Here is a 19,892-nt window from a genome sequence, read left to right on the forward strand (position 1 = left end):
TCCTACAGCCTGCGGAACTGTGAGCCAATTAAACCTCTTTTCTTTATAAATTACCCAGTCTTCGATGTTTCTTTATAGTAGTGCAATAATGGACCAATACAAACAGAATGATGAATCTCAAAAATAACACATTAATAATATCAGGATAAAATCCAAAATTACCGAACATGAAATACCAGAAAAATGTGATGCATTCTTAAAGGTAAAGACCATCAAGAATCCAAACCTGAGATGACACAGATATAGGAATTAGCAGACAACGACTTTAAAGTAGCTACTATAACTATATTCAATAAGATAAAGGAAAACATGTTGGTAAGGAATGAAAATAAAGGAAATATTATCAGAAAAAAAGGAAAATACAAAAGAGCCAATGAAAATTTTAGCAATAAAAATATAATATTTGAAATTAAAACTCACTGCCTGATCTTAGGAAGAATGGAGATAAAAGAGGCAAAAGTCAGTGAATCTGAAAATAGATCCATAGAAATGATCCAATCTGAAGAAAAGTAAAAGGACTGAAATAAAATAAAAATAAAATAAATCTTACAGACCTATGGAACAATATAGAATATATAAGAATATAAAAAAAGTGTATAGTCTTAAAGGACCAAACTTTAACCCTACTATGGTAAAACCAGACAATATTTTAAAAGTACCATATGTATGTAATTGGAGTCCAGAAAGGATAGAGAGAAATTAGGATTAAAAAATTTAAGGATATAAGGAACAAAAATTTGTCAAATTCGGTTAACAATATACATTTACATGTTTGATAAACTCAGCCAACCCTAAACAGGATAAAAATAAAGAAAAGCATAAATAAGCACATCATAGTCAAACTTCTAAACCAAAGGTAAGTAGAAAACCTTAAAATAAGTGTCCCCACAGCCATGGAAGAGCAACAAAACAATCATGTAGCACACAGGAAATAATGACTTAAATGACTATACGCTTCTCGTCAGAAACTATGAGCATTAGAAGACAGTAGAATAACATTTTTTTATGTGGAAGAAAATAAAATCTGTCAATCCCCCAGAATTCTGTATCATTCAAATGCAAGATAAATAGATCTTCAGATAAAGGAAAACTAAGATAAATCACTGCAGCATATATGCATTACAAAAAGTGCTAAATAAAGTTTTTCAGGTTGAAGCAAAAAGACATTATGGAGAAACTCAGCTCTTTAGGAACAAATTAATGGCACTAGAAATGGTAAATGACTACGTAAACAGAAATGACTATTTTTTTTCCTTCTTAATTCTCTAAAGTACATAATAACTGCTTAAACAAAAATTATAACTGTGTCTTGTGGGTTTTGTATTGTATGAGATTTAGTACAAATGAAAACTACAGCATAAGCAATGGAATAGGAAGAGCTAAATAGTCTTATATGGTTGTAACTTTTCTATATTTTAAAAGGTGGTACACTATTAACTCTAAGTAGACTGAGAAAAGTTAAGTATGTATTCTGTAATACTTATAGCAACCACTAAAAAATGCAAGTAAAAAAATCTAAAAGTAGGTATATCTAAAAATTAAAAGAGATTCTGAGGAACATCCAAATAATTCAAAAGACAATAGATAAGGGGAAAGAGAAGAACAAAATCAGAGGGGACAAATAGAAAGCAAATCATGTATTGAAGGACACGAATCTAAACATATCAATTATTACACTAATGTGAATGGGCTAAACACTTCAATTAAAAAGCAGATGTTATCAAAATGGGTAAAACAGCAAGATCCAACAATACACTTCTACAAGGGCATGCTTTAAAGAAACAAAAGTAAAATGAATAAAAAGTAATATGCTATGAAAACAGAAAAAATAAGACTAGAATGGCCACATTAATATCAGACAAAAGCTACTTCCAGAAAGAATGACCAGCAACAAATAGATATTTTATAAAGATAAAAGGATCAATAAATCAGGAAATTATAATAATCATAAATGTGTGTGCCTAATAACAGGGCTTCAAATTACATGAAGCAAAAATGGACACAAAAAGATAAACACAATGATGATAGGTGACTTTTTTTTTTTTTTTGAGACGGAGTCTCGCTGTGTCGCCCAGGCTGGAGTGCAGTGGCGGGATCTCAGCTCACTGCAAGCTCCGCCTCCCGGGTTTACGCCATTCTCCTGCCTCAGCCTCCCGAGTAGCTGGGACTACAGGCGCCCGCCACCTCGCCCGGCTAGTTTTTTGTATTTTTTAGTAGAGACGGGGTTTCACCGTGTTAGCCAGGATGGTTTTGATCTCGTGACCTCGTAATCCGCCCGTCTCGGCCTCCCAAAGTGCTGGGATCACAGGCTTGAGCCACCGCGCCCGGCCAATAGGTGACTTTTAACACTGCTCTCTGGGCAATTGATAGAACAACTAGACAAAAAAATAAAGACACAGAAAATCTGGATAACAATAATTTATACTTTTAAATGATTACACCCAACAATTACAGAATATACATTCTTTTCAAGTGCACTTGATATGTTCATCAAGATAGACTGTTGCTGGGCCATAGAACAAGTCTAAACAGATTTTTAAAAGACTGAAATCATGCAGAGAATGTTCTCTGACCAAAAGAGAATTAGATTAGAAATCAAAAGCAACAAGATAGCTAGGAAAACCAAAAATATTTGTAAATTTGATCACACTCCTAAATAATGAATGGGTGAAAGGATTAAATCATAGTGGAAATTAGAGCATACTTTTAAATGAAAAAAAAAGAAAAACATCACATATAAAAATTTGTCAAATGCAAATAAAGCAGTTCATACTAATAAATTCGTGGCTTTAATTTTTTTATATTAGAAGAAATGTCAGTTACCTAATCAGTTACCTAAGAATCCATTTAAGATCTAAAAGAGAGCAAAGTAAACCCAAAGTAATATAAGAAGGCAAATAATACAGACAAAAGCAGAAATTAATGAAATAGAAACCAAACAATAGAAAATATATCAACAAAGTCAAAAGCTGGCTATTTGAAAAAAATCAACAATATTGATAAATTCTTAACTAGACTTATCAATTAAAAAAAGAGGATAGAACACAAATCACCATATAAAATATGAAAAAGATGTTATCACTACAGATTATACAGACATTAAAAGATGAGAGGATATTATTAACAACTTTGTGGAAACAAATAAGAAAAATTGAATGAAATTGACAAATCCTTTAAAAAATACAACTTAACAAAACTGACAGAGCATGAAGTAAAATATAAATAGTATTTTCATTTTTAATAGAAAGCCTATGAAATAAATTGAATTTCTTATCAGAAACTTTCCCTAAAAGAAAACCCCTGGCACAGAATGTTTCACTCAAGGAAGAAATAACACCAATATTATACAACCTTTCAGAAAACAGAGGAAGGAATACTTCCTAAGTCATTAGGTTAGAAATACTAAAACCTAATGAAAACATTAGCCCCCAAGAAGAAAAGATATTCTTTACAAAATTATTTACAGATATTCTACATGAACACAGGTGTAAAAATATTTACTAAAATGCAAGTTAAATCTAACAATGTTTGAAAAGATAATATATCATGACTAAGTGGGATTTATCCTAGGAATGGAAGGTTTTTTCCAACATTCAAAACTCAATTGGTGTAATCCAACATATTAGTAAAATAAGGGAAAATCATATGCTCATATAAATAGATTTTAAAAAATTGATGAAATTCAGCAATGAATCATGATAAAACTCTGAGCAAACTAGAAAGAAAAGGGTACTTCCTCAATTTAATAAAGCATTTGGGAAATACCTATGAGTAGCATACACTTAATAGTAAAATATTGAACACTTTTCTCATAAGATCAGGGGTAAGGCAAGAATATCTGCTCTCATCACTTCTCTTTATAGGGTACTGGAAGTCCTGGCCATTATAAAGGCAAAATAAATAAATAAATATAAATATTGGAAAGGAAGAAATAGTCTCTGTTTGCAAATTAAAAATCTGTTTAAAATCCATCTACAATAGAATTTTTTAAACCATAAAATACATAAGAATAGGTATTACAAAAAACTTTCAAAACCTCAATACTTAAAACTACAGAACATACTGAGAGAATTTTTTAAACACATTCCCAATAAAAATCCCAGTGTAATTCTTTGTAGAAATTGAAAAGTTGATTCTAAAATTTATATGAAACTTTAAATGACCTATAATAGCCAAAACAATTTTGACAAGTAGAACTAGGTTGGAGGATTTCACAGGTGATTTTCAAACTTATAAAGCTACAATACCAAGACAATCTACTTTTAGTGAAAGGATAAACGTACAGATCAAAGGAATGAAATAGAGTCCAGAATGAAGCCCATACATTTATGGTCAACTGACTTTTTACAAAGATGTCAAGATAATGCAATAAAAAGAACAAGTCTTTTCAACACATGGTACATTGGATTATCTTACTTGTTTTTCCTGTCATAAATGACAGGATTTTCTTTTTTTTAAGGCTGTGTAGTATACCATGAATATATACCACATTTTCTACCCCCTGGAAGTAACTATACATTTTATTACTTTTATTATTTTAATTGACACATACATATTTATGTGTCAACTGATGTTTCAATACATATATACACTGCGTAATGATCCAATCAGGGTAATTTGCATATCCATTACCTCAAACATTTATCATTTCTTTGAAGTTAGAACACTAAAAATCCTCTTCTTCTATAATAGTTATTTTGAAATATACATTATTCTTAACTACACTCTACTGTTCAATAAAACACCAGAACTTATTATTCCTAATTGTAACTTTGTACCCATTGACCAACCTCTCTCCAACCTCTCCTCCTTACTACTGCCCTACTCATCTCTGGTAATCACTGTTATTTATACTCTCTGCTTCTATGAGATCAGCTTTTTTACATTCCACATTAATAAGATCATGCGGTATTTGTCTTTCTGTGTCTGGCTTATTTCACTAAACATAATGCCCTCCAGATTCATCCATGTTGTCACAAATGACAGGATTTTATTCTTTCTAATGGTTGAAGAGTATTCCATTGTGTGTGTGTGTGTGTGTGTGTGTGTGTGTGTATATATATATATATATATATATACACATATATATATATATATATACATATATATATATATATATATACATATATATATATATATATATATCACAATTTCTTTATTCATCCACTATGAACACTTAGGTTGATTCTATATCTGAACTATCATGAATAATGCTGCAATGAACATGGGAATGCAGATAGATCTTTGACATACTGATTTCATTTCCTTTGGATATATACCCAGTAGTGGGATTGCTGGATAGTTGTCTCATTCTTAATTTTTTGAGTAACCTCCATATTGTTTTCCATGATTGTACTAATTTACATTCCTACCAACAGTGTGCAAGAGTTCCCTTTTCTCCACATCCTCTACAACACTTGTTATCTTTCCTCTTTCAATAATAGCCATTCTACCAGGTGTGAAGTGATATCTCATTGGGGTTTTAATTTGCATTTTTCTGATGATTCATGATGTTGAGCATTTTTTAGTATACCTGTTAGTCATTTGTGTGTCTTCTTTTGAGAAATGTCTATTCACATCCTTTGCCCATCTTTTAAATCATATTATTTGTTTTCTTACTATTGAGTTGTTTGAGCTCCTTATATATTTGGTATGTTAACTCCTCATCAGATTTATGATTTGCAAATATTTTCTCCCATTCTGTGGATTGTCTCTTCACTCTTGTTTCCTTTGCTGTGCAGGAGCTTTTTAGTTTGATGCAATCCATTTGTCTATTTTTGCTTTCATTGCCTGTGCTTTCAGGGTCATATAAAAAACATCACTGCTCAAATCAGTGTTATGGCTCTTTCGCCCTGTATTTTCTTTTGTTAGTTTTACAATTTCAGGTCTATGTTTAAGTCTTTAATCCATTTTGAGTTGACTTTTGTATACAGTGTGGGATAAGGGTCTAGTTTCATTCTTCCTCATCTGGATATCCAATTGCCCCAACACCATTTATTGAAGAGACTGTCCTTTTTCCATTGTATATTCTTGATACTTTTGTTGCCAATCAGTGGATGGTAACTGTGTGGATTTATTTCTGGGTGCTCTATTCTGCTCCATTGGTCTACATGTCTGTTTTTTATGCCAGTACCATGCTGTTTTGATTATTATAGCTTTGAAGTATATTTTGAAGCCAGTTAGTATGATGTCTTCAGCTTTATTTTTTGTTTGTATGTTTTTATTTATTTATTTACTTTGCTCAATATTGCTTTGGGTATTTGGAATACTTTGTGGTTCTATGTAAATTTTAGGAAAGATTTTTATATTTCTATTAAAAAAATTCATTGAAATTTTGATAGGAATTGTATTGAATTTGTATACTGTTTTGAGTAATATGGACATTTTAAACAGTATTAATTTTTCCAAGCTATGAACATAAAATATATTTCCATTTATTTGTGTCTTCTTCAATTTCTTTCATCAATGTTTTAAAGTTTTCAACGTCAAGTCTTTCATCCTCTTGGTTAAATTTATTCCTAAGTATTTTTATTTTCTCATAGCTATTGTAAATAGCATGGTTTTCTTGATTTATTTTTCAGATAGTTCAAAAGTGTACAGAAATGCTATTGATTTTTGTATGTTGATTTTTTATCTTTCAACTTTATTTCGTTTATTAGTTCCAAGAGTGTTTTTGTGGAGTATCTAGGGTTTTCTTTGTGTAAGACCAAAGATAACTATGTCTGAGTAAAAAATAATTCATGACCCACAACTATTAAAGTAGACCCACCAGAGAGGTTAAGATGATACTCTTAATTACAATAATCTAAAGAAGGCATAAGCCAATATAAAGATATGTTTCTGGATTTATAGGTATTATAGGAACTGTACAGTGGAGTAGGTGGTTAAGAGAAATAAGGATGATTCTAATATCTCATTTTACAATTATGGGGCAAAGATCACTGTGGACCCTCGACAGACTTGTAAAATACAGTAACAGGAGGAATAAACCCAGCATTTTTTCCATGTAAATGCTCAGACTTACTAAGCTGTTCAAAGACAAAATAACCTGATAATTACTGTTATTAATAGGATACACAGAATAGATAAATAAGGGGTATGGACTCCCAACCCACACTTGCTTACAACACTGTACTTCTACAGCACACAACTCTACCCAGGAAAATTCTGAAGTGATCTCTACAGTAAGTTGCCAGGAAAACTGTGATCTTTAAATACTTAAATCATTTAAAATATGAAATATGTTCCTTGCCACCATTTAAGAAGCCTCAGTCCAGTGCCTCACACCTGTAATCGCAGCACTATGGGAGGCCAAGGCAGGTGGACCGCTTCAGATCAAGAGTTCGAGACCAGCCTGGCTGACACAGTGAGACTCCATCTCTATAAAAAAGTAAAAATTAGCCAGGTGTGGTGGCACATGCTTGTATTCCCAGCTACTCAGGAGGCTGAGGTAGGAGGATCGCTTGAGCCCGGGGTGTCAAGGCTGCAGTGAGCAGTGATCACACCACTGCACTCCAGCCTGAGCGACAGAGTAAAACCCTGTTAAAAAACAAAACAAAACAAACAAAAAACCAGCCTCGGCCCTTTAATTTTCAACTCTTCTAATCTTCAACCTCTTCTTCTCTAGTACCCTTTTCCCATGACTTACTCAGGCTTCCTTTATCTTTAACAAGAAGCTTTTCTGTATCCCAATCTGGTTTTCCATATTTTGAAGATAATTGCTTTTGGGGGATACTCAACAGTTCTGTCTCTGTTTTCTTAACTCCTTTAACTCTTGAATTCACCGCTTCTCCTATAACCACACTTCTGAAACTGCTCATGCTAAAGTACTCATGACATCATAATGACCAGTCCAATGAACACTTTAGAGACCTCTTCTTACTTGACTTCTGTGAGATCTTACAACTTCAATCAACTCATTTTCTTCAAACTTTCCTCTTTTGCTTTGCATAAACACTTCCTAGTTTTTTTCCTACATCTCCTACCGCTTCTTAGACTGGACTTTCATTCTCTCAGACCTTTTAATGTGTTCCACAATATTTTGACCTTGTCCCTTTTTTTCACACTTTATATATTGTTCATAGATAGTTTTATCCATACTCCAGCTGCAACGATTTTCCTTATGCAGATGAATCAAAATCTATATTTAGAATTCAGCCCCACTCAGATCAACAAATTCAACTATTGTCTATGTCTATTTACATGACATTTTGCATACTGAACTCAACATTTCCATGAACCTTGATAGCATCTATTTATTATTTTACTGTATCTCCCACATTTAGCCTTATCAATTCTATTTTTTATATCATATTAAAGCCCTTGCCTCTAGTCTGAATTTAAATATCCATAATTTCTTACCTATATATTTTAATAATCTCCTTTCCTCTACTCTCATCCTGTCCAATGGATACTACACAATATTGCTAATAATGTCTTCCCAAAATTTAATTCTTTCTTTTTTTTTTTTTTGTGAGACAGAGTCTCACTCTGTCTCCCATGCTGGAGTGCAGTGGCGTGATCTTGGCTCACTGCAGCCTCCACCTCCAGGGTTCAAGTGATTCTCCTGCCTCAGCCTCCAGAGTAGCTGGGACTACAGGCACCCACCACCATGCCTGGCTAATTTTTGTATTTTTTAGTAGAGGTGGGGTTTCACCATGTTGGCCAGGCTGTTCTTGAACTCCTGACCTCAAATGATCCACCCACCTCGGCCTCCCAAAGTGCTGGGATTACGTGAGCCACCACACTCAGCCCCAAAATTTAATTCTGATAACAGAATGTTTACATTTTAAAGTCTTTAAATCTTTTTCAATTTTTTTTTCTTCATGCGTAGTCTTAGAGATAACTTTTAGGAAAAAAGTTACCATGCTAAAGTAAAGTAATCATCTTACTGGAATTTTTATTGACACAGGGCCAAATCCAACTAGTTTGCGGAAAACATGCCTCTGTAATATTCTACATAAAAATACATTATGTCATCTCATTTACACAAGATTTTAAAATATTTTTCAACAAAATTTCATACTTTTACTTCATATTTCTCATTAAAGTTATTCCTAAAAATGTTGTGCTTATTGATTTTCTGAATGAGATCTCTTTTGCCATTTTTTTTTTTTACAATTGGCAAATATAAACACTATAATTATACATGACATCCTATATAGGAAGATTTTTCTGCCTCAACCCCTCCCCCCAACTATACTGAGTTAGTTGCTTCCCTCTGAGTTTCCTAGATAGCATGTATTTATTTCAGTTGTAGCTTGAATTTGATTGTATTATAATTGATAGTTTACTTGTTTATTGTTAGATATCTCTTTTTTTTTTTGGAAACAGAGTCTCATCTGTCACCCAGGCTGGAGTGCAGTGATGCAATCTCCATCAACTGCAACCTCCACCTCCCCCTGGTTCAAGTGATTCTTGTGCCTCCACCTCCCAAGTAGCTAGGATTTCAGGCATGAGCCACCATGCCCAGCCTTAGATATCTTTTAATGAAATGGATATCTTATTTGCCTACACATTTTAAATATCTTATGCTCAAAAATGTATTTTAAATAAAATATCTGGAATAGAGAAATAAGGAAACTGTTTTAGGTCAAGTAAAGTCACAAATATCCCCTTTAATAAAGTTTGATTATGTGAATGTTTTAGGTAAATGCATGTGCTCTCTTGGCTCAATTAGTAAATATTTCATAATAGACCAGGTTTATGAATTATTTTTTCCCAAAATTAATAATAAGAGATATAAATCCCTTATCAAGGTTTAAGGAAAGTAAAGATACTATTGATTTCAAAACAAAAGTAATTCAAATATTTTAAGATATACATAAAAGCATTTCAATATTATTTAGATGCTAGTCACTGGTGATAGAACTCTATGATAGGGAATATCAGGCAATGGCAGCCTAAATTATTTACAGCAGTCATCCTACTGAAATCGACTAAATATTCTTGGATAAAATATTAAAACAAATATCTTAAAAGCACTGAAAATCTGACAAGATAATGGGGAACTGCTAGGACAAATTGTGGAGGAAACCTAAGCCCAAAGACGTAAACAGAATATTGAACTTGACATAAACTTGGACATAAATTGTAGGAAGACAGAAATTAAGAATCAGGATGGGCTGGGAACCATGGCTCATGACTGTAATTCCAGCACTTCGGGAGGCCGAGGCGAGTGGATCACGAGGTCAGGAGTTCAAGACCAGCCTGGCCAAGATGGTGAAACCCCGTCTCTACTAAAAATACAAAAAATTAGCCAGGCGTGGTGGTGGGCGCCGGTAATCCCAGCTACTCTGGAGGCTGAGGCAGAGAATTGCTTGAACCCGGGAGGCGGAGGTTGCAGTGAGCCAAGATCGTGCCACTGCACTCCAGCCTAGGTGACAGAGCGAGACTTCATCTGAAAAGAAAAGAAAAGAAATAAAGAAAAGAAAAGAAAAGAAGGAAGGAAGGAAGAAAAAGAAGCAGGATATTCAAGATGGGGAGTCTTATGGGATCTCCAAACTACATTAAGCTGGAACTCCAAAGGACTAATCTTTCCAGGTAATGGTATGTGAAAACTAAACCCACCTACTCTCCAGCCCAGGAAACTGCTGGGGAATTTGACGTGGCACCAAAAAGGCCAGAAGGAAAATAGGAAAGGAAAATTTAATCCTATAAACTTGTAGCTAGATACTAGATATCCTGCATATTTTTAGCTGAGAATATGTAGTCTAAGTAGCCAAGGAGCTTCAAGTCTTAAACTTGATTTAAAGTGGTTTACAAGCAGTAGTATTTACTCACTGGAAAATGTATAAAAATCTATCATGAAGAAAGGCACTTCCATCCAAGATCTCAAGATACCCTGACAAATATCATTTTCAGGATATGGACCATCACAAGTCAAATAAAAGTTGGCACACAAAACATGGAGCTATCCAGCTGAAACAGCACACAGCAGATATACACTTGCAGACTTCAGACACTGGAATTATCAGATGAAGATTTAATATATTTAAATAAATAAATGACAAGCTTAAGAATATTTGCAGGAGCCAGGCGCAGCGGCTCATGCCTAAAATCTCAACACTATGGGAGCCAAGGCAGGAGAATCACTTGAGCCCAGGAATTTGAGATTGCAGTGAGCTATGATCATTCCTGAGCGACGGAGCAAGACTTGTTTTGAAAAAAAAAAAATTGCAGGGAACAGAAACCTATAAAAGATATCATGGCAGACTTGATCAGTAATAATTATAATTTTTAAAATGAAAAACACAATAACCAAAATTAACAACTCAAGGAATACTTTTAATAGCATGTTGGACACACAAAAAGACAAAACTAGTAAAATTGGAAGAAAGACAGTAAGTTACTGATAAAGCAGCATAATGAGACAACAGTGGAATCCAGAAGATAATGAGGTGGTAACTTTAATGTACCAAAATGAAATAAATACCAATCTTGAATTTTATACCCAGGGAAAAATATCTATCAAGAATGACATTTCAGGCAAACAAAAACTGTAATAGTTTATCACTAGCAGAAATAGAGGTAAATAATACATAATGCTAAAAGTTTCAGTTTAGCAGAACGATATCACATATTTACATTTGGTTAAGAATCTAATAAAATAAAATAGCCTTAAAACATATGACACAAAAAATTGACAAAATCCAAGGAAAAAAATTCACTATTCATAATGGAACACTTTAACATAATTTTCTCAGTAACTGATAAAATAAGCAAACGAAAAGAATAAAAAAGAATGCAGAATATTTGAACAACACAACTAGCAAAGCTGACCTAATGGACATATACAGAACACCACAACAAGCAATGTCGGAATACTGCTTTTTCTTGAATATGCAGAACATTTATAGAAATTGACCATTCACACCCTGAAGTACTATATAATGACAATGAATGATATACAGCTACATACAACAATATAAATGTATCTCACAGATGATAATGTTCAGCAACACACACACATACATACAAGTTGGTTATTCCTATTATTCAAGTTTTCAGTACCCTGAATGATTTTCTTTTGTTTCCTTGTTCTATCTGTTTCTGAGCAAGGTATGTTAAAATTTTCCATTTTGATTAACCAAACTAATACAATGAGAAATAGAGGCTCTTTATAATTCTATAACTATTAATATTATAGACATTGAATTTATAATTTAAAAGATTTTCATGAAGAGAATTCTAGGCCTATAAATTTCACTCTTAATTTTTTAAATGCTTATGGAAGGAAAAATACTGATTGACACAAACTTGCTGTGATCTGAATGTTTGTGTGTCCCCTCTTCCTCTGCAATCATAAGTTGAAATGCTAACCCCTAAGTTTATGATATTAGGAGGTAGGGCTTTTGTGGAGATGATTAGACCATGAGGGCACAGCTCTCATAAAAGAGGTTCCTGAGAGCTACCTTGCTCCTTCCAGAAGGGGAAGACACAGCAAGAAGATGATATTCTGTTTTATGAACCAGGGAGTAGGCCATCACTAGACACAAATGTGCCAGGGCCTTGATCATCAACTTCCCAGCTTCCAGAATTGTGAAAAATAAATTTCTATTGTTTTTAAGCCACCCAGTTTATGGTATTTTGACATAGCAGCCCAAATGGACTAAGACAAACTCTTCCTAATAAGTGAAAGAAAAGTAACACTTCTCAACTTACTATATAAAGCCAGGATAGCCTTGATGCCAAACTCCGACAAGAGCATTGTGAGAATGGAAAGTCAAAAGCCGATTTATTGTGCATGCGAGTGTGTGTGTGTGTTGCTTTTTAACGTTTATTTTAGGTTCAGGGGTACATGTGCAGGTTTGTTACAACGAAAACTCATGTCACAGGGGTTTGTGGTACAGATTATTTCATCATCCGGGTACTAAGTCTAGTACCCAGTAACTATGTTTTTAAAAATAATTATTTTTTCTGTAGAAACAAATTTCTATCATAAACATATATTTTAAAAATTGTAAACAAAATGTTAGGAAACTAAGTCCAATGATATAAAGAAGGATTATACATCACAAGCAACCTGAGTTTATTCCAAGAATGCAAGATTGGTTTATCATTAACAAATCAACCAATGTAATGCATGGTATCAATAAAATAAAAGGATAAAAATCCATATTATCCATTCAATAACAGAAAATATGTGATAAATTCAATGCCTATTCATGATTTTTAAAAAACATAGTAAATTAAAAAACAAAGGGAACTTAATAAATCTGATAAAGGATTTATGCAAATAAACCCAATCAAACAATGTATTTAATATTAAATATTTAAAAACTTCCTCTCTGAGACCAGGAATAAGACAAGATTATCCATTAACATTACTTCTATTCACTATTATACTGAATTTCATAGGCAATGCCAGAAAGCAAGAAAACTATATGATTAGAAAGTTTTTAAAAGACCCGGCATGGTGGCCTACGACTGTAATCCCAGCACTTTGGGAGGCTGATGTGGGAGGATTGCTTGAGTCCAGGAGTTCGAGACTAGTCTGGGCAATGTAGTGAGACCCTACCTCTATTTTTTAAAAAACAGAGAGAAAGAAAAAAATACAATAATAAAACTAACAATATTTGGGGATAGCATGACAGTATATGTAGAAAACCTAAAATATAGAAATAGGAGATTTTACAATTTAGCAAGGACATTGTATACAAAGTTAACATAAAATCAGTATTATTTCAATATACTTACAACAAAAACCAATTATCAAATTAAACTTCTTTTTTTTTTTAGATGGAGTATCATTCTGTTGTCCAGGCTGAAGTGCAGTGGCGTGATCCCAGCTCACTGCAACCTCTGCCTCTCAGTTTCAAGCAATTCTCCTGCCTCAGCATCCTGAGTAGCTGGGATTACAGGCTTGTGCCAACATGTCCAGCTAATTTTTGAATTATAAAATTAAAGTTTTAAAATAGCATTAAAATATCAGCTATCTAATAATAGTTGTGCAATACCTCTACATACACATACACACACATAAACATTAAGATAAAATAATAAAATAAATGGAAGAATATACCTTGTTAATGGGTTGTCTGTCTCAATATTGTCAATATGTTAACAAGCCTCATATTTTTATAGATTCAATAAAGATCAAAATAAAATATTTTCAATATACCCCATATTTTCTACAGATTCAATATAGTGCCAATTAAAATCAGAGCAGGGTTTTTTTTTAATAGAAACTGAGAAGCTGAATCTACAATTTATACAGAAATGCAAAGAGCCAAAAATAGCTGAGTTAATCTTGAAGCAGAAGAACAAAGTGAGAGAACTTACACAGTTATATATCAGTACAAGTGAAAAGCTACTACATTTAACACAGAATGGTATTGGCACAAGAATAGACAAGTTGCCCAGTGACAGAATCGAGAGTCCAGAAACAGAACAAATATATAAAGTCACGTGGCTTATGACAAAGGTAGCACTGCAGAGTAGAAGTGAGAAAAGGATGGTCTTTTTATTCAATAGTGCTGTGTATATAGACAATCTAACTGGATTTACACATGGAAAATATAAATCTTGACTTCTACATTGCACTGTATTCAAAAACAATTTCAGGTAATTTAATATCTAGATGTGCAAGTTAAAACAAGAAAGCTTCTGGAACTACAGCGACCACTAAACAGATGTGGTTATTTAAGCTTAAATTAAATAAAATTAGTAACATTAAAAATTGAGTAGCCCAGTTTCACTAGCCACATTTCAAGTACTTGGTAGCTACACATTCCATATATGCAGACAGAGAAAATTTATAACATGTCAAAAAGTTCTATTGGTTAGCAATGTTATAGAAGAAAACACAGGAATGTATCTTCACGACTTTTTTTTTTTTTTTTTTGAGATGGAGTCTAGCCTTGTCACCCTGGCTGGAGTGCAGTGGCACGATCCCGGCTCACTGCAAGCTCCGCCTCCCAGGTTCAAGCAATTCTCCTGCCTCAGCCTCCTGAGTAGCTGGGACTACAGAGGCCCGCCATTACACCTGGCTAATTTTTTTTTTGTATTTTTAGTAGAGACGGGGTTTCACCTTGTTAGCCAGGATGGTCTTGATCTCCTGACCTCGTGATCTGCCTGCCTCGGCCTCCCAAAGTGCTGGGACTACAGCCATCAGCCACCTTGCCCAGCCATCTTCATGACTCCAGAGAAGGAGTCAAGGCAGTGGCTCCACACTGTACTAGCGGTTATTACATTCATGATTGGACATTTGCAGTAAGAAAAATACCAGTAAGAATGCCCTTGGTGAAGCACTGACTATCATTAATTTTGATAAATCTCCACAATTAAGTACAAATCTTTTAAATATTTTGTGTGAGGAAATAGAAATGAAAAGTATGTTTAAAGTTCTTCTGTTGTACACTGAAGTATAAACATATAAGGAAGGAAATTAATAAAATATGAAAATTAATAAAATAGAAAGCAAATATACAAGAAAGAGAACCCAAACACCAAAGTTAGCCTTGGAAAGACTAACATCATTAATAAACTACTTCCAAGTCTAGTCAAGAAAAATGAGAGGTGACACACCCGGATTGAAAAGGGAAACATCACTACAGATCCTGCAGATGTGAAAAAAAGCCACAACAGGACATTATAAACAACTTTATGCCAAAATATTCAAAAGTACAGATAAAACTAACATACATCTGAAAAAATGAAATGTACAGGAATGAAATAAGAGCAATAAAAATACAAAGAAATTTGATCTCAATTAAAATTTTAGGTACAGAGAGCTTCACTAGTGAATTCTACCAAATATTTAAGAATGCTATATCACCAATCTCAGCAAACGTGTCCAAGGAATAGAAAAAAAAATGTAAGAGAGATAGAGCAACAGAGATAGAGACAAGATTTCCAACTTGATTAACAGGGCCAGCCTAACCTTGATACCAAACACTAATAAGAAAAGAAAAAGACAAATCAACCTAAAAATCCACTATTAAGACCTCTTAATTGGTTGTTTTTATTTTATATGAACATTATTTTGAGTTTAAACAAAACAGCTGTAATCTTTGCTTAACAATTCCAAAGAATAACCATCATGTGTTTGAATTCAGAGTACATTTTGAAGGTATATCATTAGAGTGCCCCTACGAACACAGAATATCTGTAGATGATAACCAGATGGCTCTAGGAACAGCCAAGGAATTTGGGATGGGTTAGAAATAAAGTGTTTATCTTTCTCTACAGCACAGGAGAATATGAGATTGCATATTTATTTCTAGATTCCAAAACAAGTTCCAAATGAATATATAATGACCTTTGTGTTTATAGTCCTTTCTTTTTCATAAATGCAGTATAAGAGACATGTAATTTATTTATATCCTGAACCATTATCTTACTCCAACATTAAAATTGGGAACAAAATGAGTGGCTAGCTACCTTTATTATTTAGCTTTGCTTCTTAAGAACAACCCTTACCAATAAATTCCTTACTTCCCATAATACTTTAGTCAGGATCCTAGACTGTAATCCATATTCACTTGAAGTTCTGCCAAATGTTAATATTTCTAATATTCGTATGACACGCATTTGAGCATTGTAAAAACCTTTCAGCAATTTAGTCCACCTTCATTCCAACCTAGCTAAGTGAATTTAGTTGTTGAAATATTGTTGTTTCCCTCAACTGAAAATATTGAAGACAACAAAAGTCAATAGGTCACTAACATTATGAGACACATTGTCAATACTTTCCCACTTATATGTTTCCAAGGTATTGTTTTTCTCTTATGTCCACTCAAATTATGTTCTTTTTCTTTCCTTTTTCCTGGTTTGAGGGCCTGCATTATACAAAATTATTGTGTTGTCTACATGAGTTTTTAAATTTGAATATATTTCATATGTCATGCAAACATGCAAACTTCCTTAGTTTCATCATTCTAAAGTTTCGGTGCTTTTTTTTTTTTTTTTGGAGACGGAGTCTGGCTCTGCCGCCCAGGCTGGAGGTGCAGTGGCGTGATCTCGGCTCATTGCAAGCTCCACCTCCCGGGTTCACGCCATTCTCCTGGCTCAGCCTCCCGAGTAGCTGGGACTTTTGTTTGTTTTAGTAGAGACGGGGTTTCACCTTGTTAGCCAGGATGGTCTCTATCTCCTGACCTCGTGATCCGCCTGCCTCGGCCTCCCAAAGTGCTGAGATTACAGGCGTGAGCCACGGCGCTCGGCCTCATCATTCTAAAGTTTTTAAAAGTATGGTTATCAGCTTCAAAGTCAAAATAGATACACAAAACATCTAATTACCCTATGGGAGAGTCTACTTGTGGAATGTATGTTAAATAAAGCACCTTGAATGCCATAAACATTCTACTACTGTTAACAAATGACATTGCAAAGAGGAGATACCCTATTTCCTATATACCCTGGCAAAAAAGATGCTTTAATTCCAGGTGAACAATACACCAATATAACATTGGTATGTTCAAACTATGCATAACTTTCATGTGGAAATTTAATAAGGCCAGTTGTACTGTAAGTATTTCATGCATTTTTGCTACATTAATATATTTATACCTTTAAAAATTATCAATGCAGTTTTTAATAAGTAGAAATTTATATCTCAGAGGTACCATCTTACATACCATTCTAAAAAATTTAAATTGCCCATCAAGAATGTTAACAGAAAAAGATGGACATGAGGTACACAATGTCTAGTTGTTATACAGTCAGTGGATCAATTTTGTTTATATCTTAAATATTATCAATTGGAAATATAGAGATAAAAACCATGTTTTCCTGAATTTCTTAAACTGATCATTTTACATAGTATTACAAGCTATGTTAATATATACTGTAAACTTACTGTAAACTAAAATGAAAGAACTTAGAATTTGAACAAAATATAAACACATATGCATCAACATGATTCTATAAGACTCAGACACACATTATAATCATTGTTAAATGTCATGCTTTTCAAATGATTTGAAATAAAATGAAAGCAATAAATATTTTATTTCTAGAATTCTGTTGTTATTAAGGCATTCAGGATACTATGACAAGAATTCTTTTCTAAAGAATTAAGATCAGATCAATAGGTAATTGAACAGGAAGAAGTAAATAACAAATGCCTTTGTGAATTACAAATACCCCATATTTATAGAAGTTATTTTATTCCTGTTTTTATGAATCATACTTCATTTATTTAGAAGGAAATATCCAGCCCACAACAATTATTAGCAGACCAATGAGCTACCTAAAAAGCAAAATATCAACAATGATGGAAAAAGATTGTTCAACTGAATGAATGGGATGGTACAATATTCCGGCACATATGAACAGTATATCTCTATTATTTTGTTAATCATATAAGTTTAAAAATTTGGTTTGAAAGTTTTTTTTCCTCTGTTATTTCCTATACTTTTCCTTTTAAATCGCTAATTTTCCTTCTAACTTCTAGATTAATCGGCCTTCCTATAGCTTACTTATATTTCCTTTCTAGTCTAGTGAAAATGTGTTTCTAAAAAAAATTCCTCACTCCCAAACTTTATAGCCATTACTGGTATTCTCATCTCTTTTTGTTACAGAAAGCAATGAAATAAAAGAAATAAATAGTGAAATTTCTTGGTAGAAAAAATGTTCACATATTAAGTGCTCTGATACCTGAAATATTAGCATTGTAGCGCACCAATTTTCTTCCCTAAAATTAACTGAGATTCTATTAAATAGTATCCACTGCAAATTTCACCATGTAATGATGTGCACACCTATTAATTCCTTTGTCATCTATAGAACTGGACTCATACTTAGTCCTAGACACGGCATTGAAGTTTTTCATGCTAGCTCTAGAACCGGAAAATTCCTCTGTTATGTTATTAGTGTATGTCATGAGGAAGAAAATAATCATTGAAACAGTACATTTGAAAGTGACCTTTAAACTATTAACCACATATACACATCTAAAGTAGAAAAGTAAGTTAAAGTTTTTCCCTCTGTGTTGAACAGTGTTACCATCCAATTCATATACGCACATATTTATTCAGTCAGTCAGCATTTACTAAGCATATTTTATATGCTGGATTCTATTATATCGTGAAAATATTAAGTATGGAAAATTTTAACATATGTAAATTTATTTTATTTGCAGCTGCCATCATTACTTGAGGAAAAATAACTTACAAGCCACTTTTCCCCTTATTTTGCCTAGAGTAGTAAATTTTTGCCTAGAGTAGTAAAACAAGGAATGCTTCATTTTCCTCCCTTAATTTCTACACACCTCCTTCTTTTGCATCTAGGATTTCTATGAGAAGTCAAAAAGTAATAATGTAGAATTTCTTCAAAATGTTATCCTAACAGCACTCAAGAAGTTTGAGGGCCAGCTGCAGTGGCTCATGCCTATAACCCCAGCACTTTGGGAGGCCTAGGTGGGAGGATCACTTGAGGCTAGGAGTTTGAGACCAGCCTAGGCAGCATAGTGAGACCCCTGTCTCAAAAAAAAAAAAAAAAGTTTTGAAATGCCAAGGGCCACTAACAGATAAATTGAAGTATTTGAATCACTTAACTTTTATTAGCTACATTACTCTCAAATATGATATTTACTTATTTGTTAAATGTATTTGTCCTCTAAAATAAAAGAAATTAAATTCAAGTTGAATGGACTTTGGATGGTAAGTGCACCTTTGAACACATAAATATTTCTGACATAAAAATTACTCATCTTTCCTCTTTGTAAAATATTATCAATAGAAACACAAAACAAAAGGTTGTCAAGTTCTATATCCAACAATATGATCTCCTATCAGTATAAATAGATGTTATGAGACAGGCTTACAATTTCTGTGTACTTACCAAACACTGCTATGGAGCTATTAGCTATGTTTTAGGGTGCATTCCCAAAGAAGACACCTTCACCAAAATGGTATTCATGAAAAGTATAGGCTAGAGAATACACTGTTTTT

The 19,892-nt window shown here is 33.2% G+C and overlaps 1 protein-coding gene across 13 annotated transcripts in view; it reads right to left on the bottom strand.

The window, feature by feature from the left end:
- Window positions 1–19,892, bottom strand: part of LOC105467247 (protocadherin alpha-C2) — a 220,551-nt gene that overhangs the window by 58,322 nt on the left and 142,337 nt on the right. The window lies entirely within an intron of this gene.

This window comes from Macaca nemestrina, chromosome 6, assembly GCF_043159975.1.
Source record: "Macaca nemestrina isolate mMacNem1 chromosome 6, mMacNem.hap1, whole genome shotgun sequence".
NCBI lineage: Eukaryota > Metazoa > Chordata > Mammalia > Primates > Cercopithecidae > Macaca > Macaca nemestrina.